Below are 24,148 nucleotides of genomic sequence, written 5' to 3'. Positions count from 1 at the left end.
CTGTAAAAGAAACTCGATATGGAGCATGAGTAGGTGGAGCACTCCCAAGAAGAATATCAATAGCATGGTCGACTGGGCGACGAGGTGGGAGGACCGCAGGAAGCTCCTGAGGAAAAAGATCCAAGTATGGAGGAAAGAAAGGTTGCCTGAGATACATCACCTTTGTATCTATGTCCTCGGGAGGGTCGTTTGCTGAATAGACCATTAAAAGTGCTGAGGAACAACCACTCTTGCGGACCCACCGTTTCACTTGAAGAGCTGAAAGGGTTGGTGTAGAAGGTTGGTCTCTGATTCCTTCGAGAGCCACAAGCATACCATTTTGAGCAAATTGTATAGAATGGTTCCGGAAACTGATCAGGGGATCATATTGATACAACCATTCTTGACCAAGGATCATATCATAATGTGCCAAATTCATGACTTGGAAATCCAATTTGTCACGATAGTGCTGAATTCGAAAGGAGAGGTGTTTGACAATGGTGTTACACGAGGATGTGGAACCATCGGCAAGCTCTACTTCATAAACAACATTACTTGGAGAAGTCCGAATCTTCAATCTCTGAGTCAAGGTGGTTCCCACAAAATTATGAAAACACCCACTGTCAATGAGCACCTGAATAGGGTGACTGGAAATAGAACCTTGAAGAACCAAAACCTGAGTAGACCACTGAGGCAACGGTGAAGAGGCAGGTTGTGCTGTAGCAGTAGCGGTAATTACTGAAGCATGTGCAATAGCATGGTGATTAACTGCACGCTTTCCTTTGTCAGCAACTAGGGGTTTCTCCGCATAAATGGGGGGTTCAGCATTAGAATTCTCTCGATGGGTTGGTCTTTTGGGACACTCAAACCAACAATGAGGTCCATTACAAATTGGGCACAATCCCGTCTTTTGTTGATCCCGTCCAGAGAAGGAACAGTAGAAGGACGAGGATGGCGAGATTGGTCACGTCTTTGGTCCTGTCCACACTGCGTGGTTGGAAGGAGTTAGGACATCGAAACCGAAAAGAGGACGATCCTTCTGATCGGCGAGGTTGTTGAGAATTATTCCATTGAGGATTAGGCCGGGAGGTAGAAGAGCCAGATGACTCTCTGCGACTATCTCGGCTCATACGAGATCCATTGACTTTTTGAAAGTCATTAGCTCGACCGGAAGAGGCCGAATTTCGAGAATTAATGTCTGCAACACGCTCGGCATATCGTATGGCATCGGCAAGATTGACAGGGTTATATTTCTGGACATCGACACGCAGTGTGGGATTAAGCCCTTCAACGAAGGCATGAAGTTCGTCCACTGGGGGGACAAAGAATCAATCTCCAGTATCAAGTTGGTGAACTGGGAGATATAAGAGGCCAAGGAACAAGTTTGGTCCAAATGGCGTAAGGGAGTACGGGCTTGGAAATCCGCATTGGCAGGTATGAACTGCTTATTACGGAGGACCCGCTCGAATTTTTCCCACGTTGTAACCGTTTTTCTAGAGTGCTGTCGTCGTTTTGCCACCATAATAAAGCAGTGTCTTTGACGAGGGATACCGCAAAAGTCACCTTTTTGGAATTAGAAAGGGTCATGGATTCAAAGTATAACTGCAGTTTGTAGAGCCATTGGTCTAAGATGCGTTATTGCGCTGACCACCATAGGAGTCAGGGGATTTAATTTCCAATTTCTTTGTTTTACTGGCTTGTAAAAGACGATAAAGAGTTTTAAGGTCGTCGCCTTCTACCTCGGAAGGAATGACGTCTTCGTCTGCTGGTACTATTGCTGAAACATCTGCTGCTGGTACGGAACTTGTGTTGGAGTGGCGATCCGTGTGAAGCTTCTAGATCTGAGAGGCCAAGGATGCCATAGACTCCTGGAGTTGCTGTTGGAACTGCTGTTGGAGTTGCTGCAAAGCTAACTGCCATTCCGGAGGGGCTGGTATGTCAACAGGTTCTGCCATGAGAGGAGATGTTGATGTAGAGGCTTCATGGTGATGAGGCTCTGGGGGTTTTTGCTGCTGATGACGCCGCTGGGCTCTAGTAAGAACCATCGGCTGGAGGGTGCGGTATCTGTAAATCCCGAGAGGAGAGGCTACGTACTAGTGAAGCGGCTATAGACCATCCAGTATAGTAAGGGCGATCCTCTGGGACTGGGCTCGCACGAGAGTCTGCTACTGGAGAAGAAGATACAGGAGTAGGGGCAGCTAACTGGTGTCAAGGGTGTATACTCCGGTGTAGAAGGGCGCACCGTGAATGAAGATGGATGAATGTCCTCAGAATAGGTGCAATATTCATGAAAAATGATGCTACACTCGGGGAGGATAGCGCCCAGATAAGGATGACGCTTGAGCATAAAACAATAATGATCCGGATCCTGTGCAGAAGTACGAACACGAATAACCCACACGTCGAATTCTCGGAGGTGAGAAGTCGGTGTGGCTATCTGTATGCCGTAATGAGTGGGCTGGAAATAGGGGGGCACACTCACTAGAACAGGGGCTGGGACTGGTGGAGAAACACCGGTAGGAGAGGGCACTATGGACTGAGAGGGTGTATCCTGTAAATAACTAAAGTCATAGGTTTCCTCTGCCATAAGCCATCGGAGAAGAGGTAGTGTGTGTCCACGTGATTCCGTAAAAAAGGTATTGGCCCCGGAGGAGTGGAGAGCCCGCAAAAGAATGAAATGGCGGGTTGCTGATATGTTAATACTCCACTTTATGTGAAATGTGTATACCCAAGAAAATGGAAAGATCACACCTGAAGGAGGTTGCCATAGTATTGCTGGAGAAGAAGCACCAAGGTAGTAGCCGTCAAGCCATGGAGAACACCATCATAGATCGCAGGAGCCTAGCAATGAAGAAGGCTGCTTTTGAGGAAGGGAGGCGGCAGCAAGTTGGCGCGCAGAAGACCAAGGCAGGCGCCATTTCGTAGGAACCAGTAAGGTAAATATATGTTAAAAAAAAAAAAAAATAATGTGCTGATCGCTGGCCATTGGGTGCTCCTTTGTTTTTTGTTTTTTTTTAATGCGTTGGTGGCCGTCGGGTTCTCCCCTTTTTTTTTTTTGTGTGCGCGCGCTGGTCGGCGGCCGTTCTTCGCTGGCGGGTTTCCTGGCTTGCGCTGGCGCTTGTCGTTAGGTCCGGTTGCTTCACGTGGCTGGCAGAAGCCACGTGTATTAAAAAGGCTTAATTATAAGCCTTAAGTTATTAGGCTATATTTTTTTTATGTGAAACGTCACGTTTAAAAGAAAACGTGAACGAAGGGTGACGCCCCTTGCTTGGAGAGATATTCAGCACGAAAGGATGCGCTCAAGACCTCCAATAGAGTACAGGCAGCCTACAAGCACTTCGATGGAACCCTGGTGTGAGTCTCTGCTTCCCATCGTTTTTTTTATGCAATTGGGGAAAAATGCTTAATCAAGCAAAATTGGCAAAATCAGGTAAAATTAAATGGGGCATTCTCTCCTGCTCTTCCATTCAACACTTGCTACACCCAATTTTAGGGTTTGGGCGGGCTGATTTTAGGGTTAGGATTTGGACTGATTTTAGGGTTAGGGTTAGGGTTTGGGCATCTCACAGGGCGAAAAAAAGTTTGCTCTGATACCACTGTAAAGCTTTATAGCTTTATTAACATGATTAAGACTTAATTAACGAACATAACACAAATGCTGATAGAAAGATTGAGATGTTTGCATTAAGACAGGGACCTTTCTTAAATAGAGGCCGAAAAGGTACAAGTGAAGAGACACATCCCTGGGAAGGGGTGTGACTGTTGAGTCAACGGTTATGTCCTTTGGACTTAGGGGTGTGTCTTTTAATGAATAGACATGCCCTTTGATAGCGACCCATGTGTAAGGGTGTGACCCTTCACAGGTGTCCTTTTAGTTAATAAGGGATTAATGAGTAATTAAGGAGAGATTAAGAGAGTTAGTCACAATCGTGACACCTCGCTTCTACGACCTTTCCATTCTAGACAGCCCCATGGCGGAGATACTTGTTCTAAGGAGAGGGCAACACTTCAACTGATGAACATACATGGATCTACTTGATATACATTTTTCAGTATTTTCCAGTATTTTCTACTCAGTATCATCTTGGAGTCTTACAGTTTTGTTCTTATAATTGTAGGACAATCAGTTTATTGTACTTTTTAGTCTCATTTAGTTGTTCTCTTTGATGAGACACCAACTTCAGATGTACTCTCAGTTTTGGTCTCATAGGCCATTATGGCCTCCTAGAGACGTTAATATATCATTTCATTTCTCGGGGTATGCACCACTGGTGAGGTGGAGGATGAGGAGCACTATTTGTTCAAATGCCCACCCCACTACGAGATCCGAGGAAGATTTCATTGTCTCTTCTGGAATATATTTGGCTCCCTCTCATGGGTCATGCAGTACAAGGACCAGAGATGTTTAGGCATGTAATTACTGGAGCTTCGCTGGCAGAAAGAGGTCATGTTGAAGCAGCATTCCAAGAGATAGAGCTAGCGAGGCGCTTCCCATACTTCCATCACAAATTCCTTTGGGTCACACAACCACCGATTATAGAGGCTCAACACGAGCAACAGCAGGACCAACCAGGTCCATGATGACTATACGGACGTGTGATCCTCTGGCCCCACATACATTGGGTGTCACTAGTGAGCATGCATGATCCCTTTAAAAGCTAGATGCCAAAGACCTTAGAGGTCTCGTCCCTCCACCAAGTAGCAACAGATCCAAGATTCTCTCTCTCTCTCGGAGTCTGCACCACTAGTGAGGTGGAGGACGAGGAGCACTATTTGTTCAAATGCCCACCCTAGCATAATATCCAAGGGAGATTTCATTCTCTCTTCCAAAACAAATCTGGTCCCCTCTCACGGGTCATGGAGTACGAGGACAAAAGATGTTTCAGCATGTAATTACTGGAGCTTCGCTGGCAGAAAGAGGTCATGTTGAAGCAGCGTTCCAAGAGATAGAGCCAGCGAGGCGCTTTCCATAATTCCATCACAAATTCCTTTGGGTCACAGCCACCAACTATAGGCCCGACAGGAGCAGCAAAACAGCAAGACCAACTAGGTCCATGACGACCTATATGGACATGTGACCCTCTGGCCCCACATACACCGGGTGTCACTAGTGAGCATGCACGATCCCTTTGAAAGCCCGATGTCCTGGACCTCAGAGGCCTCGTCCCTCCACCAAGCAGCTATAGATCCACGGTATCCTTTGACGACATGGCGAGCTCCCATCATAAGGGGAAGATGCTGTGGCTGCTTTGCATTCTATTCTGGAGGAGGATGGTATCACTGTATGACCACATATTGTCATCATGCAGCATCACATGGATGATTAAGTTTATGTAGCTAGTGTCCTACAATTTTTTTTTCTTTTCCATGGTTCAGTATTCATGATGGCTAATGTACTACTTTTTTTTCGCATAGATCCTCTCGGTCTTTTGATCTCTCACTCTCGCCGGATGCCAGGTGGAGGTGGTGACATCATACGTGTACCTAGGGGTTACCTTCTCTGCAGCAGCAGCCACACGCTTTACCATGGGTTCAGCAGCCAGAGCTAGATTGACACGGGGATATGCAGCATTGGCTATGCTAGAGAGACAGTGCCACCAGGCGCATTTTCAGGAGCCCCGGACGAAGGGGTGGCTATTTGACACATTAGTCACACCGGCATTGATGTATGGAGCAGCAGTATGGGCGCCAGGCCTTGCTACCCATTGGTGGACACAGATAGAGAGACCACAGGCCCTCATGATGGCACGCATGATACGCAGCAAACCGTCAGTACCTCATGACATTATCCGAGCAGAGTTTGCTGCGCCTCCTATGATGGTAGAGGCCATATTTCAGACTATATGCCTGCTAGACAGATTCAGAGAGATGCCACAGGACAGATTATCATACAGAGCTTTTCAGGCATCTAGACAGTTGGCTGAGGCAGGAGACAGAGGATCATGGTATGCACAGGTCACACATTGGTTCTCACAGCATGGCCTAGACATGGATCATCTATCACCATTCCAGTATGACAGGGATGCACCACATATCCGTCTCTCTCATAGTGAGAGGAACAGAGTATTGAGACAGGATCTATGGCAGCTCTATACACGAGAGACATGGATATCACCTACACAGCCTCTTCCACCGAAGATGCTATACTACAGAGATCACTTCATGAGTATCACTGATGATGGATTCATAGAGAGGCCTAGATACATGGAGGGCTTTTTACCACACGGCTCCCGAGTGGCTATTGGTCAGCTCAGAGTTTCATCACACCGATTGGAGATTGAGACTGGCAGAGCAGCACGGATCCCCCGAGAGGAGAGGGTATGCAGATTGTGCAGAGAGGAGGTGGAGAGTGAGGAGCATTATGTATGCAGATGCAGAGCATATACAGCCATCAGAGAGAGATATCCCATTTTATTCAGAGAGCCACATTCCCTACGCCAAATCTTTGAGACAGCAGACCAGCGCATACTGGGGAGATACATTCTAGACATACAGCGCCACAGAGAGACATTATTACAGGCTCAGACAGCTCCAGAGGGGGGGGCGATAGACACAGATTACTACATTTTTTCAGAGATCCATACCCCTCCCAGCCCCTACACGGCAGGGAATTACTCTCCAGAGAGCAGAGACACTTAGAGCCCGCAGGAGACAGAGGACACCTGGCTTTTGGACACCACGCCTATACCAGAGAGAGATGACAGAGATCAGAGCTTAGTTTCACAGAGAGGGTGCGGAGCGACTAGCTCGCTTCAGAGCACACCTAGGCATGTTCTTCAGGGAGCTGTGGACACCCCCTTCACTGATGTATACCATTTTATACCCCCAGTATGGTACAGGATGGAGCTAGCTAGGTTGCATATCATGATTGTATACTCCATGTATATAGCTTTGCATTCTCCTAGTAATAGAGCTCCATTCCCTGCACACCCAGATTCAGCTTTTTTATTCAGTACTTTTTCATTTTGTTGGGATGACAGAGGATACCCCATATAGGTACTCCGATTTGTCTCATAGGTCGAGTTCGGTCTTTTGGAAGACGTTAATAAAATCTTTCTTTCTTTCTTTCTTTCTTTCTTTCTCTCTCTCTCTCTCTCTCTCTCTCACACACACACACACACACACACACACACACTTTTTGGTAAAAAACTATGTTCTATTGCTTCACTATACAAAGAAAGAAGCCTTCAATAGTGAGGCAAACTTTTTGAAGAACACACACACAAGTTAAAAATAGTGACAAAACAAAGCCAACTGGCCATCATTGATCTGACGTAGATGGATGTAACATGCAGCGAAAGTATTCGTATTGGAGGATCCTATCACACAAATGCTCACACCCTCTTCTGTATCCTGAGTTTCGCGAGTTTAGCAATCCACTTTAATACTTCAAACTTTAGAGAGAGATGAGAACTGTACACTGTATGGGGTCCCGAATTACCCACTGAAGAGCCCCCTATCCTGTTACCGAGATAGTATTTGCTTTATCATCTTTAAAGAGACTGACGGTGTGACAGACGATAAGCCAAACGCAAGACCTCTGAAGACCAAGTGTTGGGCTGAACTGTGCACTGCTGCAGAAGCACCAAAGATGTCCAATCTCGAGCCTATGCACTCTTCCCAATGGAATGAGAGAGGGATGCAAAGCTAGGGCTGAGCGAGGGGCTTTTTGGGACTATTCTAGACTGAGTATGAATGCTGTAAATGAATATGAATGCTGCGTTTTACCTTCACCAAGTGGCTGGAGCAAAACGATGAATAGATGAATGCTGAAAACTGTATGCATGCAGAAAACGCAAGGTTGAATGCTGGCTGAATGCTGAAACTGCTGCGTCTTGCTGATGTATGGGCTGAATGCTCATGCGTTAATGCGCCTAGGGCTGTATGTGAAAAACGCTGAGAGAATAGCGCTGAAACTGCAATCGCTTATGCTCCTAGTGCTCAGGATGACAAGCGCTTGAATGCTCCTTTGCTGAATATGATGAATGAGTGAATGATTATGTAAGGACTCTATTTATATGGACACAAGGAGCCAATCGGCTGGCTACTGAGCTGGCCGACTGCTAATGTCCAACATAAATGCATAAATGATGTGAAAAATGCCGAAAATGATGGGAAAATACCAGAAAAATCCTAGTAAATATCCTGATATATACTGGATGATATCTAGGGTTCCTACAATGGTCTAGATGCTATGCACGAATGATGTGCAATATGCAGGATGCTTTCTAATGCAAACCCTAAGGTTTCTACTGACTGTATATGCATGAATGAGTCTCTTTAAGTGGGTTAAGGGACTTAGACTAACCGACTGACTTGCTATGGCTGAGAATGACCTACGTAGCTCGTGCTTGACTTATCCTGGACTAAGGATTACAATGGGGTCACACAACAAATATCATCCTGAATGGAACTAATACTGTACAATGTTGCACTGATGATGATGACCCAATTTGTCACCATGCACTACAGTGCAGAGTGCATGTGACATTCCCTCCTGCATAGCTTGGCGGCACGTTCATGGCCAACAACTGGGGGTACTCCTGCTGAAAGAACTCCTCGTCTAGCCATTTGGCTTCGTGGGTGCCTTGATCTCAGAACTTCGTATAGAACTGACGTATCTGTCGACTGGAACCATGCTTCCAACGATGAAGAAGGATCTGCTCAGGCTCGATGACTTCTGCTTCGTCTACCACATTTGGCTAATGTTCATCTTAAACATCAAACACTTCTGGTGATATCTAGGGTTCCTACAATGGTCTAGATGCTATGCACGAATGATGTGCAATATGCAGGATGCTTTCTAATGCAAACCCTAAGGTTTCTACTGACTGTATATGCATGAATGAGTCTCTTTAAGTGGGTTAAGGGACTTAGACTAACCGACTGACTTGCTATGGCTGAGAATGACCTACGTAGCTCGTGCTTGACTTATCCTGGACTAAGGATTACAATGGGGTCACACAACAAATATCATCCTGAATGGAACTAATACTGTACAATGTTGCACTGATGATGATGACCCAATTTGTCACCATGCACTACAGTGCAGAGTGCATGTGACATTCCCTCCTGCATAGCTTGGAGGCACGTTCATGGCCAACAACTGGGGGTACTCCTGCTGAAAGAACTCCTCGTCTAGCCATTCGGCTTCGTGGGTGCCTTGATCTCAGAACTTCGTATAGAACTGACGTATCTGTCGACTGGAACCATGCTTCCAACGATGAAGAAGGATCTGCTCAGGCTCGATGACTTCTGCTTCGTCTACCACATTTGGCTAATGTTCATCTTAAACATCAAACACTTCTGGTCCAACATATGGTTTTAGCCGAGAAACATGGAAAACATCATGCATCGTCCAACTGGTAGGCAACTTTAACTTCACTTCATGGAGACATCACTTAACTTCTTAACTATTGGGAAAGGTCCAAAACTACGGAATGAAAGCTTGGGACAACATTTGCCCACTTGTTTCAATCTTTGTTTCATGATACGCAGATAGACCCAATCCCCTTCCTTGAAGTGGACATCTCGTCTAGACTTATTTGCTTGTCTGCTGTGTGCTTCTTGTGCTTTGGTCAAGTGGTCCTTGACTGACTCAATGATCTCGGAAAATGCTTCCGTGGTTTTATTAGCCTCTAGAGATGGAGACACCAATCTCGTCAAAAGAGAAGAGTAACGGCGACCAAAGGCTGCTTCGTATGGAGTCTGTCCGACACTGGATGAATGAGTGTCGTTTAAGATAGCTTGGACCAATGGAAGATAATGTTCCCATTTGGACTGCTGGTCATGACAATATGACTTGAGAACATCAAAGGCCAACTGGTTATAAATTTTTGTTTGGCCGTCTGTCTGCGGATGGAATGCACTAGACAACTGCAACTTAGTTCCGAAGTTTTCAAATAATGCCCTCCAGAAATGCGAGGTAAACTTGGAATCTCTATCTGATGTAATGGTGCCAGGCAAACCACAAATTGGGTACCAATGCTTGAGAAATAGATGGGCTATGTCCTCGGCTGTGGTCGTATGCTTGCATGGGATGAGCATGTAGAATTTACTGAAGCGATCCACAATGGTGAAACACTGAGTGTTACGGGATCCAATGGATGCTGGTAGAGACCCTACAAAGTCCATAGATATGTCCATGAAAGGTCCGTCGGGGATAGGCAAAGGTTGAAGTAAACCAGTCTTCTTTGTATGTGGAACCTTTACTTTTTGACAAATCTTACAGGCTTGAACATATGAATATACATCACGCCTCATCTTTGGCCAATAAAAGGACCGTTCTAATTTCTTGAGGGTACTGTTGATACCCCTATGTCCTCCAACTAAAGAGTCATGGGCATCATGGAGAAGAGCAGAACGCTTTTCCCGAATGACACAGAGGCGGTTCTTGAAGAACAATCAACCGTTCTGTAGTGAATAGTGGCCAGGCTCAGAATTGAGGGCCAAACTGTACGGAGTACCAAACTCAGGGGAGTCGACATATTGGTCTTTCATGCTATCTAAGTCCTTTCCCGTGATTTCGAGAATGGTAGATTCCTGGACTACCTAGATGCTGGCCTTTCGACTAATAGCATCTGCTACTGGGTTATGCTTACCAGGAATGTATTCAATCATTCCTCCAAACTGTTGGAAGAGTTGACTCCACCTAGCATGTCGATCACTCCACTGGGCACTTGGCATAGTTTGAAGCCACTTAAGTGCTTGGTGGTCTGTTTTTACTGTGAAAACCTGACCATAAAGAAAAGGCTTCCAATGTTTGAGCGTTGTGATCACACCCAAAAGCTCTTTGTCATATACCGAATAATTCTTTTCGGCGACATCCAACTTTCTACTGTAGTATGCCACGGGTCTCCTATGGCTACATTGCTTGCATCGGTAATGACCTCGAAAGGTTCATCCCAAGATGCTAACTTAAATACAAGCGCTTCTGAGGCGGCTTTCTGGAGTGCACGGAATGCATCAAGTGCCTTGCCTGTAACTGAGACTTTTTGCTTGCGAGTCTTCACCCCCTTGAGCAAGTCTGTAAGAGGTGTTGCAAGGTTGGAAAACTGGTGGTTGGACATGGGTACTATAGGCTTGACAAAGACCTACGAATGAGCGGATTTCTTAGGAATGTCCCAATCTAAGATTTCCTAAACCTTTGATGGATCCAGTCTAATCCCATCGGAACCGATGATATAGCCCAAATATTGAACTTCCTTAACACCAAAGACAGACTTTTTGGCGTTTATGTAGAGCTCATTATCTCGCAAAAGTTGCAAGACTTTCTCCACATCTTTCTCATGCTGCTCCGCAATGGCTGAGAAGACTAGTATGTCATCAAGGAATATGAAAACACACTTCCCAAAGTGGCCTGCGAAAATCCTGGACATCGTTTTATTGAAGGTTGCAGGTGCATTTGTAAGCCCAAAAGGCATGACTATGAACTCGTAGTGACCACGCTCTGTCCGGAAAGCTGTTTTTGGAATGTTAGCTTCAAAAATGCGGGCCTGATGGTAACCACTCTTGAGGTCGATCTTAGTGAAAAATTTAGCACCGTCTAAACGCTCCAAAATGTACTCAATCCTTGGCATAGGAAACTTATTCTTAATGGTGAGTTTATTTAATGTCCTGTAGTCTACACAAAGGCGTGCAGACTTGTCCTTCTTTTGGACAAATAGGATGGGTGCAGCAAATGGGGAGGAAGAAGGCCGAATGAATCCGGCTCGGAGGAGCTTAGATAACTGTTTTTCTAACTCGCCCTCTAAAGTCTTGGAAAGACGATAGGGATGAAAGAATGTGCACAAGCGGAAGCAATGAACATGAGAGAGAGAAAGATTGCAAGCAAGAACTGAGCTTTATTAGCTTGAGGTTACAGAGTACAAGAGCCAGCAAACAGGGCAAGGAATGATATATTGAATGAATAAAGGGAGCACCTCTTATCTACTTGTACATGCAGCAGTCGGCTGTAGGAAAACACGCCGACAGCTCCACAACAGCATAAAAGAAAGATGCAATATTTTAACACCCCCTCTGCATCTTGAAGTGTGCAAAAAAGTCAGAAGAAAACTGATGACAAAGGTGTGACCATGGACACCTCAGCATGGCCAGTACTGAGTACACCTCGGAAAATGCACATGTCAGCTTCTTGTCTTCAGAGAACATAATGCCACTATAGAGAGCAAAAAAAAATCTGCTTGGCTCCAAACTCAAAGTAGAACTGTGAACACATCACATTCAATAACCTCGAACAAATGAACATGGAACACATCCTGTCCATAGTTTCTGCTGACCAATAGTTGTGGAACTCATCCGAACCATGAAGGAAACTTGGTTGATCCTGGAACTCATCCGGACCATCAAGTGAACTTGCCTGTCTTTATACTTGGAACTCCGACACACGGGTCCCATGCTCCAGATTTAATATAAGAGAGCTTTTGAAAGCCCCCTCTCCCGCCCACAAACCGCTTCTGGAAGACAGCACGCAGGGGGATGCCCTTAGGATCAGAGCAGGACACCAGTCATATTCTCTCCAGACTGTAAGGCCTTGGGAGAGCTGGGGTTGTCACTAGACGAGTCTATGTCAGTGTCATGTAACTTGTCTTTGCCCTTCTTGGAAGACTTGCCCTTGTCCTTGGCTTTGTCTTTGTCCTTTGACTGACAATCCTTTGACAGGTGGCCTTTCTTCCCACACTTGTAACACCGACTCCAAACTTTCTTCTGCACTGTCGAGAGTGCCTGATCAGGTCCAATAGACGATGAAACTTTCAATTTCCCCTGAGAAACTAGGATGGATTCCTCTTCCAAGAGGAGAGTACACAGATCATCAAACTCGAGGGAACGTGTTGTGATCTGAACCCGCAAAGCTCGGGAAACCATGTCATAATCTGCAGGAAGCCTGATGAGGAGGAGAGCAGCTAACTGAGAAGAGGTCAGGGTAGTACCCATTGCCACTAATTGAGAAGAGGTCAGGGAAACCATGTCATAATCTGCAGGAAGCCTGATGAGGAGGAGAGCAGCTAACTGAGAAGAGGTCAGGGCAGTACCCATTGCCACTAATTGGTCATGAATTACCTTAACCTTCATCACAAATGACTGCATGGAAGTCTGATGAGGAGGAGAGCAGCTAACTGAGAAGAGGTCAGGGCAGTACCCATTGCCACTAATTGGTCATGAATTACCTTAACCTTCATCACAAATGACTGCATGGAAGTCCCTGCTATAAACTCCAGAGAAAAGAGCTAACCCAATAGGTTCACAGACCGCATTGTAGAGTCCCGTGCATATAGGTCTGTCACCTTTCTCCAAACAGAGGCAGCACAATCCAATGTTTGCACGGCGGGGGAGACCTTTGGTGAGATGGCTCGTACAAGTGCAGAGTGAGCTTTTGAGTCTTGATTCTCCCAAGCTGAAAGTTCGGTGAGAAAGGCATCCTCCTCATCCCGAGTCCACTTCCGAGAGCTGGTAGGGCATTCGGGCTTTCGTTCGTGGCCCTGAACAACCTCCTAGAGACCCTTGTGTGTGAACCAGACCTTCATCTGTAGCTTCCAGTGATCATAGTTTGTACCACTGAGCTTGTCCTCCTTGTTCGTGCAGGGGGGACCCATGTCTGCCTCAAAGAAGCTATGTCTCAAACAACCTCTGTAGCTTGTCCTCCTTGTTCGTGTAGGGGGGACCCATGTCTGCCTCAAAGAAGCTATGTCTCAAACAACCTCTGTAGCTAAGCAATCCACGTGCTCTCACAAGCACCTTTCCATAGGATCCAACTAGGGACTAATAGCCCCCTCTGAAGATGCAGGCTGGACAGCAGCAAAAGAAACCCAAAAAAACACACCACCGGGAACCTCCTATCGGAAGAGGGAGGGGATCTTGGAGGGAGAAGAGCTGATGTGCCACTTGTCTGATGCACTTGCTGAATCTGCAGCTAGACCTCCTCCACTTGCCTCTGTAGAAGAAAACGCAGCCTGGGGGACTGGCCGACAGCAGTTGGAGAGCTTGTAGAGCATAAACGCAGCTAAGAGAGAGAAACGCAGCCTCTGTTTTGAAGGATCTACAGCCTGGAGAATCTAGGGAAGCAGAAAACGTAGAGGAACAGATTGTGCAGCAGCCAAGAGCCTAGGCGAATGATACCATGAAAGAATGTGCACAAGCGAAAGCAATGAACATGAGAGAGAGAAAGATTGCAAGCAAGAACTGAGCTTTATTAGCTTGAGGTTACAGAGTACAAGAGCCAGCAAATAGGACAAGGAATGATATGTTGAATGAATAAAGGGAGCACCTCTTATATACTTGTACATGAAGCAGTCGGCTGTAGGAAAACAGGCCGACAGCTACACGACAGCATAAAAGAAAGATGCAATATTTTAACAAGGGAAACCTATTAGGAGGATCTGATCCAGGGACCAAATCAATATGATGGTCCTCGGGGCGAGAGGGTGGGAGACTAGGCGGGAGATCGTCCCTAAGCATAATGTCCTGATGTCTGGACAGGAGGTCTGCTAACTGAGGGACTAAGGGTAAGATGGATGCTACTGATGAGGTAGAGGCTGTTTGAGCACGAACATAAAGTAGTGCTCCTTATGCTCCCTTGCGGATAGCTCGTCGAGCCTGGATATGCGAAATCAATGGGATACCAAGAATGCTTCTATCCCCACGAATCATGACAAGCTCAGGAAAACCTTTACAAATAGTAAAAGTGTCCTGCCTCTAATCGGGAGTAGGCTCATACTGACAGAACCACTGAATTCCTAAGATCATGTCACACCCCAATAGAGGCGAGACGATGAAATCTCGTTGGAATGAGGCCTTCTGAACATCAAAGGCAAATTGTTGTGCCTTCTGAGAAATGTGGGTGCGGAGACCAGGTGTAAACCTGTCCACATCCAGATGATATGGGACTAGTGTACAGCTCATTTTATTAGCCAACTTGGGAGAGATGGCATCCTCAGAACTGCCCATATCGAAAAGGACTAAAAACTGACGGCCCTTGGCAGAGCCATAAGCTCGGATGAGGCTTTTCTGCTTAGCATCAAATACCACGGATGGCATACGATGCATAGAGGGTAAAAGTTGAACCGCATTGGTGGTAGTAGGCGGGGCTGGAGGAGCTGGGGAGGCTGTGGCAACTGTGGCAGAAGGGGCTTTAGTGGCTTGTTCTGCTTGCCATTTGTGGCAATCCTTCTTACCATGCCCTACGATGTGACAGAAAAAACATATGTTTTCTGACTGATACTTCTTTTGCTCCTCTTGAGGAAGATAACCTCCAGTAATCCCTTCTTTAGCCTTTTCATCGGGGGTTTTCTTAGGCTTAGATTCTTTACCTTTCTCACTCCCTGAACTGGAGCTATTACTGCCGTCCTTCTTAGCATCTTTAGAAGATGCATTAACTTTCCCTGGTTGTGCAGTGGATTGCTGCTGCTGGGATTTGGCACTGGACTGAGATGACTGCTTGGGCTTGCCTCCGTTCATCTTCATTCTTCATTCTGAGCGAGAGTCAAAGCCCGGTCATATGTACTGGGTTCAAAGTTACGAACTGTGAACCGAATGTTAGGATCCAATCCACGAGTGAATTGCTCCATCTTGGCCTACGCAGATAGCCCTAATTGCAGTGCTAAAGTAATAACCTTGTCAAAAAACTGAAGCACTGGGGATCCGTTCTGTCTGAGTCCATAGAACTCATCTACAAGACCGGTCATGTACTGGGACGAAAGAAATCTGGTCTTCAGGTCATGGACAAATGTATCCCAGCTAAAAGCTGTGACACCTGTGGTCTCGTCTATATAAAGATTAGACCAATGCTGCCACCAAGTGACTGCCTCACCCGTGAGATGGGGAGCCGTTACGTGGACTCTATCCTGAGGATCTATGATCCTAGCTAATGGAAAATGAGCAGTAAATTGAAGAATGAATTGATTAACTGCTAAATGATCACACTTACCATCATACTTACTGAAATTTGGTTGATTGCGAATGACGGTAGTTGATGCTGCACACTGCTGGGGGCTGGTGGCACCTGAGGCGGGGGATGCTGAAGAGAGGTGCTGGTATCTAAGATGAATGGCCTCCTTTTCCCTTTGGTGCTCGAGTAACATACGTTCTCGATCGAGTTCTCGTTGGTGCTCCCGAGCAGTGAGTTTAGCCTGACGCCGGTCTTCATCGAGTCTGCGTTGGGCTTCCTCATAGTCCCATCTTTCTGCTTTTTCTTGTTGTTTTCTTGCTTCTGCTGCTGCTTTTTATTCTCTCCTTCGGGCCTCGTCTTCTCTCCTTTGTTGTTCCATCTGAAAAGATGTAGTCGGGGGCTACTGGAGCCGGAGGAGGACGTGCTGCTGCTGCCTCCAAGAGTTGGAGACGCTCCATGAGCAGCTGGTTCTGAGCTCTAAGAAGAGCTACGGTGTCTGCTGAAGTCGGAAGAGCAAGGTCTCCTTCAGGGGAGACTTCTTTCGGCTAATGGGTACTCTCCTCTATAGACATGATGCTGAAGTCCGTGGTCGTGCCGGAACGCAATTTGACCATCCAAAGATGCCTCATGCTAGGATACGGTGTGTGTGGACAAGCTGAATCTCACACCAATGTAACATGCAGCGGAAGTATTCGTATTGGAGGATCCTGTCACACATGCTCATAACGTCTACTATATCCTGAGTTTCGCGAGTTTAGCAATCCACTTTAATACTTCAAACTTTAGAGAGATATGAGAGAGATGAGAACTGTATACCATATGGGGTCCCGAATTACCCTCTGAAGGGCCGTTACTTAGATAGTATTTGTCACCATTTCGTCCATCTCCATTTTTGGAGCCACTTCTATGTGACTGTCACTCCATAGAGCGGCCAGATTTGTGCCATGTTCACATGGGGCCAAGCCAGTGTCCCATGTGAAAGGGCCAGTTTTATGGCGTCACATGAACGGGAGCCAGATCAGTGCCACCCGTGTGCGACCAGTGCTGCGTCACATGGACGGGAACCAGTTTCGTGTCACCCATGTGTGATTTGCTTCGTGCTGTATGAACGGGCCTGTTGGTGCCACCCGTGTATGGCCAAGATGGTGTCTAACCTATGGGATTGTCACTCCATAGGAAGACTAGGACATATTTATTTATATTTGTCGCGCCAGTTTTGTGCCCGACAGGAACCTCTTGTACAAGTTTCATGAAAGGGAGATTTCGTTCATTATTTGTGCACATGCATTTATGCCTGCATGCATAAATTTGTTTTTGCATGACTTATTTGCGTGTGTCTGCCTGTTATGACGTGCCATTACATTGGATGGGGACGCCCCTAGTGTACCGTGGAATGATGTTTGCTGACTTGGTAGCGTGGCGTGTGAACAAGTGGTAAGTATTATCATTTTTCCCTTTTCAAAATGTAAAAATCTGAAGTCATAGCCAACCTTAATATTTATAAGGCAATGTGTTCACACACATTTAAAAGAAGGGCTGGACATTGTCTAGTGTGGGTGCTCATAGTATTAAATGGGTATTAAGGTTTTATAACCTTTGATAAAGGTTTTGCATGAAACATTTTTTAAAGTACTTTTTCCCACGTGTGTGGCTGGTGGTTTTTTCTCTCCATCGCCTGCTGGCTGCTCTCTCTCCATCGCCTCTCTTCCCAAAAGGCTAAATTGAGTGTTGTACCTGCCTTACAGCCGTGTTGTACTCGCCTGAAGCTCCTGCTGTACCTGCAGTTGTACCTGCCTGTACAGGGATGCCCACACCTACTGTAGGTGTGCTGTACCCGCCTGCTATACCAAGCCTGTACCTGCTGTTGTACAGCACCCGCCTGCTGTACTAGGCCTGTACCTGTTGCTGTACAGCACCCACCTGCTATACTAGGCCTGTACTTGCTGTTGTACAGTACCCGCCTGCTGTACCAAGCTTGTATCTGCCTGCAAACTGCACCTATTATAACCAGTGACTGCACGTGTTGAACCAAAAGATTGTACTTGCACACGTGTGAAGCACTTGATGTACCTGTTGTACCTACTGCAAGTACAGTACCTGCATATTACCTGGCTGGTTGTACCTACACACGTGTGAAGCATTTTAATGTACCTGTTGTACCTGCTGCAAGTACAAAACCTGAATATTATCTGGTTGTACCTGATGTGCCTAATTGTACCCGCTACAAATTGTACCTGTTGTACTTGGATTGTACTCACCGTACCAGGTGCCCTCATGTTTTCTCATTGTGTAATTCTGAAATTTGTTAATTAAAATTCAGAGAATTCTTTAAGTTGTGTAGTGCATGAGCAAAGCATGTATATGCTGACCATGCTCAGAAATGTTCTTCCTGGTGTGGTCAGTATATTTCCCTGTGTGTGGTGTTGTTAACCGTGCTCTCAGAGCTTCTGAGAGCCAGTGAAGGTTAGAGTCACCAGGGAATTTGGGAGCAAAGCTCATTGGGGAGAACCGGGCCATGCTCCCTCCACGGTGTACTCCTTGGCCTGCGTTAGTACGGGCATGTCTGTTGGTGCACGGTCTTGGAAGACCAGTGAAAGGCACGTGTACACCCAGTGAAGGTAGGAATGAGCCTATGATTTGGGGCTACTCCGACCAACACCCCTTCATCGACTTGAACCAGTTTTATTTGGTTGTTTTCACTCCCTTGTGGAGAAATCTGGCCTGTCAAGCCCCTGACACTTGTACAAATATAAATACTCCAAGAAATACAAAAAATATTGAGGGGGGAGGCTCGCCCTTTCTGGCCCCAGTGCTGGTGTCATTTGTATTTTCAGTATTTCCAGTATTTGTGTTGCTGATGTTGTTTCAATGTTGTTTCCATTGTTTAATAACAGTTAAATTAAGTGTTCTAAATATGTGTATAGTGTCTTCCGATTTGTAGGCCTCCTGCAGGGAGCGGTCACAGTATTTGTTTAAAGAGATTGATGGTGTCACTAACGATAAGCCAAACGCAAGACCTCTGAAGACCAAGTGTTGGGCTGAATTGTGCACTGTTGTAGAAGCACCAAAGATGTGCAATCTCAAGCCTATGCACTCTTCCCAATGGAATGAGGGAGGGATGCAAAGCTAGGGCTAAGAGAGGAGCTGTTTGGGAATGTTCTAGACTGAGTATGAATGCTGTAAATGAATATGAATGCTGCGTTTTACCTTCACCAAGTGGCTGGAGCAAAACGATGAATAGATGAATGCTGAAAACTGTATGGATGCAGAAAACGCAAGGTTGAATGCTCGCTGAATTATGCTGAAACTGCTGCATTTTGCTGATGTAGGGGCTGAATGCTCATGCGTTGATGTGCCTAGGGCTGTAGGAGGAAAACGCTGAGAGAATAGGGCTGAAACTGCAATCGCTTATGCTCCTAGTGCTCACGATGACAAGCTCTTGAATGCTCCTAGTGCTCAGGATGACAAGCTCTTGAATGCTCCTTTGCTGAATATGATGAATGAGTGAATGATTATGCAAGGACTCTATTTGTATGGACACAAGGAGCCAGTCGGCTGGCTACTGAGCTGGCCAACTACTCATGTCCAACATAAATGCATAAATGATGTGAAAAATGCTGAAAATGATGGAAAAAATACCAGAAAAATCCTAGTAAATATCCTGATAAATACTAGATGATATATGGGGTTCCTGCAATGGTCTAGATGCTATGCATGAATGATGTGCAATATGCAAGATGCTTTCTAATGCAAACCCTAAGGTTTCTACTAACTGCATATGCATGAATGCGTCTCTTTAAGTAGGTGAAGGGACTTACACTGACTGACTGACTTGCTATGGCTGAGAATGACCTACGTAGCTTGTGCCTGACTTATCCTGGACTGAGGATTACAATGGGGTCACGGCGTACGACAAATATCATCCTGAATGGAACTAATACTGTACAATGTTGCACTGATGATGATGAGCCAATTTGTCACCATGCACTATAGTGCAGAGTGCATGTGACAATGCATGCTATCAAACAAAGACAGACGCAAGGATTGACGAAAGTAGTGATAGTGTGCAATCTTACGGAATGAAAAACCAACTGATTTCTTGCATGCCATATTGTCCACAAAGCCCAATATCTAGTCCATATTAGAAAGGGCCATGCATGATCCAATCTAGAAGGCCACCCGCCAAAAAGCCCAAAAAAATCTAGAGAAGGAACACCCTGGGAACGGGAGTTTAAAAGAATGTGAAATTTGTTGAAGGAAACTTTTGGTCTCTCGACAAGACCAAAGAAGATGCATCACTGTTTCCTTCATACAACGACAAGAAGGGCATTTCATAGCAGTTATGTGTCTTTTTTCAAGAAATTCTCCAACTGGGAGCACTCCCAACAAGCATTGCCACAAAAATAATCTAGATTTGAGTGGCAATTTAGTATGCCAAATTTTCTTCAACTTTTGTTTCCACCAACGAGCTGTCTTAGTAAGGGTTTGGCACATCATACAGCTGTCGTGCATGGGCTTCCCAAAGGCTAGGATCTGTGATAGGTGTAGGTGCTCTTTTTTCTTCCAAAATGCGCCAAGCTTTTGAGTTGTCCTCGCTCAAAAAGAGCTAGTATAACTCTTGTTCTCGTATGGCGAGAAATGCCCGTTTCTTTCGGCAAGTGAGTGTGCGGAAGATGCGTTGCATCTTATGTGCTGAAATCAGCCCATGTTCCCTCTCGCGTAAGAGGCGAAGCCTGGTGGTTTTGCACTCTTCATCATACCATCCATTCTGGGGTTGGGATCCCACTGGCAAACTTGCTGTGGAGCATGTGGTGTAGGGGAAGCTGGCGTGGATGGAGTCATGGATGATGGAGGAAAGCTAGGATGTAATGGTGGAGATAGGGAGGGATAAGTCGAGAGCTGAAATGTTGCGGGAGAGGTGGTCCTCATAGATGTGGTCAAGATCATGATGGAAATGAATTCAAGAAAAGGTGGTGGCAAGGGGTGTCGGTGTGGGCAGTAAGGTGGGGCATGAGATCGTGAAAAAAAGTAATGCATGGCCAGCTAATATGGGGGGAGGGATGGTGAAGTCTGGGATGTGTGGTATAAGAGCAGGAGACACCATGAGGTAATCCACCATACTAGTGCCTCCCCCATGCGGAAAAGATGTAAGGCTGTCCGATTGCGGCCATCTGGACAGCCCATTATATATAATCAGCTCATGCATATCCCCCATCTCCAAGAAGTGTCTACCATATGGTGTTGCATTCCCCATATCCGGGTTGGCCCTCTAGATGATGGCATCTTCCTAGAAGTCATATGTCTGCACTTGTTCCCCTTTTGTCCGTGCATTAAAGTCTCCTAATAGGAGGACCTCTCCTTGTTGGGAGAACTCTGCAATGTCTACAAATAATGGTGCATATGGAGTCTCCCCTTTCTCTGTCAACCTACGTGCATATTCTGATTTCTCTGGTGGGAAGTAGCATACTACAATATACATCACTCTCAAGCCAGGTCTAGCTAATCGCATCCACATAAAGCGAGCCTCCTCATCATGTCTAACCATTGTGAGCATGCCTCTCAAATGAGGGCAAAACAAGCATGCCACTCCTCCCAAGCCATGCCCAACCCCCCCCCTTCCGTGGTCCGTGTTTGTCCTCTGAAAGCTGACTCCCATGTGTAACCCTCCACTTTGGGTAGCCCTCTCTCAGGGCTTTGATGCGTTTCTATGTAGGAGATAATATCCCGATCTGTGTAAGTCTTTGTGAAGCCTCGTGTGTCGGACCATAGAGTTCCATTGCAATTCCATACTCCCATCCTCAATGCATTTGTGGTCTCATAGACCCCGCATCGTCATGTGGGGCGTTTATCCGTGATGTGACTCGGTCATCACAATAAACAGCCCATTTTCTTGCCTTGCGGGCTTCCATAACCTAAACCATCCCGGCTTTCCTATGTTCCACCTGTAGGGGGGTAAGGTCATCTCCAAGGTATATTTTGGTGGTTCGGAGGGTGGCCCTCTTCTTCAAGAATGCTAGACGGGACTCCATATCTTTGAACTTGAGGAGGAGAGGCCTCTCCCTCGTCAAGTCCTTCCCGGCTCGCCAAGCATCTACAAAAGGGGTTTCAGTGAGGCCCATCTGTCTGCATAAAGTCTCACTGTCCTCTTTCGGTGAGTTGCCCGCTTGCAAGCCTGTTACTCGCACATGTAGAGCCCTCGATTGGTGACACTTCTCTTCCTCAAGCGTGGCCGTCATGATGGATGTGGCATTTGGGGTGTGGACTGTTTTTTGCTTTTTCACAACCTCAACCCATTCGGAGGTTTCTCCAACCTCCTCTTTGGTTGCTTCCATGTCTTTTCAGAGGCCTACATGCTCCTTCCGGAATCCTGATTTGGCCTCTTGAATCTTTGCTGTGATTGCCTTCTTAGCCTTCTCTAGTTCCACCTCAAGTTTGGGATTGGCATCTCGCCAACTGGGCAATCTCTAGAGCAAGAGCTTCTTGTGTGGCTAGCTCTCCTTCCTCTTTGCCATACTTGTGCATCTCTTCCTTGCATAATTCCATACATTTCTCCATACATGCAGCCAAGCATGCGTCCTTCCAGGCTTCCATCTCTTGTCGCATCTCATCTTGCAGCTGTTTGTACATTTCCTCTACCCGGATGTCTTTGCCCTGGATCTAGTCCTGACAGCATGAATCTCCTTTTCATGCTGGTTCAATGTCCTGTCTACTATCAGCTTCTTTTGGTCTGAAAGGGCCTTCTGAGCTTGTTCTTCGATCTTGTTCACTCTATCTTTAAGAGGGAGCACCATTGTCACAATCACCCAGCTTAAGCTGTGGTCAAGGACACGGGAGAAGACGGGAGCCAGCCCGATGCGCGATGGGGTGGCTTCTGGTTGAGGGTTCAACCATTTGTCCGGGATAGGGGCATTCTACATTACTGGGGGCAGACAGAACAGAGCCAGCCCAGGCAGGAGAGAGGGCGGCAGCGGAGAGACTACGGGGGGACAGACAGAACAGAGCCAGCCCAGGCAGCAACGGGGTGGACAGAACAAGATGGCGGGCGCAGAGCACAGGCGGAAAGACAAGATGGAGGGCGCGGAGCACAAGCGGCAACGAGAGAGAGACGTGGGGGGAGGGGGAGGGCGGGCATGCGATAGATTTTTCTCAGAATATACTCCACTTGCTTGAATCTCTATATATATATGCGCGAGAACTATGTAAGCTTGCGGGCATGAGTGTTTGTGCACACGTGCACCCACAAGTGAATGAAAATGAATTTGATTTTCTAGAAACAGGCTGCAAAAAAATAGCTCCACAAATTCCAGGATTGCAAGACAGTGCTTCTGGAAGATAAGGACACCTACTTGAAAAAAGATATAAAACAAAGTATTGAGAAGAATATCTTACAGCATCAAAACCGTTGTCGAGAGTTAAAAGTCTGGGTGAAACGCCCTCTCCTGATTCAGGGACAGGGGAAGGTGGCTGAAGGGCTGACACATATACAACCCTCAAAGGTGGCTGAGGGTTGTGTTTGTTGGCGGGAGTGTGTGCACACGCACACCCAGATGTGTGAGTGAATATAAATTTGATTTTCTAGAAACAAGCTCCAAAAAACTAGCTCCACAAATTCCAGGACTGCAAGAGGACAGTGCTTCTGGAAGATAAGGACACCTACTGGAAAAAAGATATAAAACAAAGTATTGAGAAGAATATCTTACAGCATCAAAACCGTTGTCAAGAGTTAAAAGTCTGGGTGAAACGCACTCCTCTGCTGATTCAGGGACAGGGGAAGGTGGTTGAAGGGGTGACACATATACAACCCTCAAAGGTGGCTGAGGGGGTGACCCAAACACAACCCTCAACTTTGTCTCGCTGATATGCTTCCCCGGTGTTTTGTCAAACTACACAAACAATCAATAAACACATGGTGAATCAATATAAGAAAAACGTGAATCAATATAAGAAAACAAGTTATAAGGGCATCTGCGGGCCCTTGCCTGAGACCACCTTGCTAGTTCGCACTCTGACATTTAGATGATACATAAATCAAAGAAAAAAAACGTGATAATCTCATGGTAACTACATCGATTACCCCATAACTCACTGATAAGCTACGATATTGAGAGAAATGGTATCACTTCCCATGGATTGCAAGATAGCATTAATCATAGTGTGAAACAATTTTGCACTAGGGCTCAATCCTAAAATATTGGCCTTGCAGGCCTTTGGGCATTGAGCGAAAGTTGGTTGAGTGGCTGTCAGCACTGCCTTGACCTTCTATGAGCACCATCCATGCATGCATCT

The 24,148-nt window shown here is 46.2% G+C and overlaps 1 long non-coding RNA gene across 1 annotated transcript in view; it reads right to left on the bottom strand.

Moving 5' to 3' along the window:
- The window catches only part of LOC147638580 (uncharacterized), a 40,917-nt gene extending 17,177 nt beyond the window's left edge, over positions 1-23,740 (bottom strand). Inside the window, exons 1-2 of the long non-coding RNA XR_015265526.1 lie at positions 23,563-23,740; positions 23,252-23,362 (exon numbers count right to left, since the gene is read on the bottom strand). This is a non-coding gene — a long non-coding RNA (uncharacterized LOC147638580). The remainder of the gene's footprint in view (positions 1-23,251; positions 23,363-23,562) is intronic.
- Positions 23,741-24,148: the final 408 nt, after the last annotated feature.

This window comes from Cibotium barometz, chromosome 5 (assembly GCF_041138505.1).
Source record: "Cibotium barometz isolate CiBa-2024 chromosome 5, ASM4113850v1, whole genome shotgun sequence".
In the NCBI taxonomy this organism is placed as follows: Eukaryota; Viridiplantae; Streptophyta; class Polypodiopsida; order Cyatheales; family Cibotiaceae; genus Cibotium; species Cibotium barometz.
The sequence above is the reverse complement of the archived record's forward strand: the minus strand, read 5'-3'. Positions and strand labels throughout refer to the sequence as shown.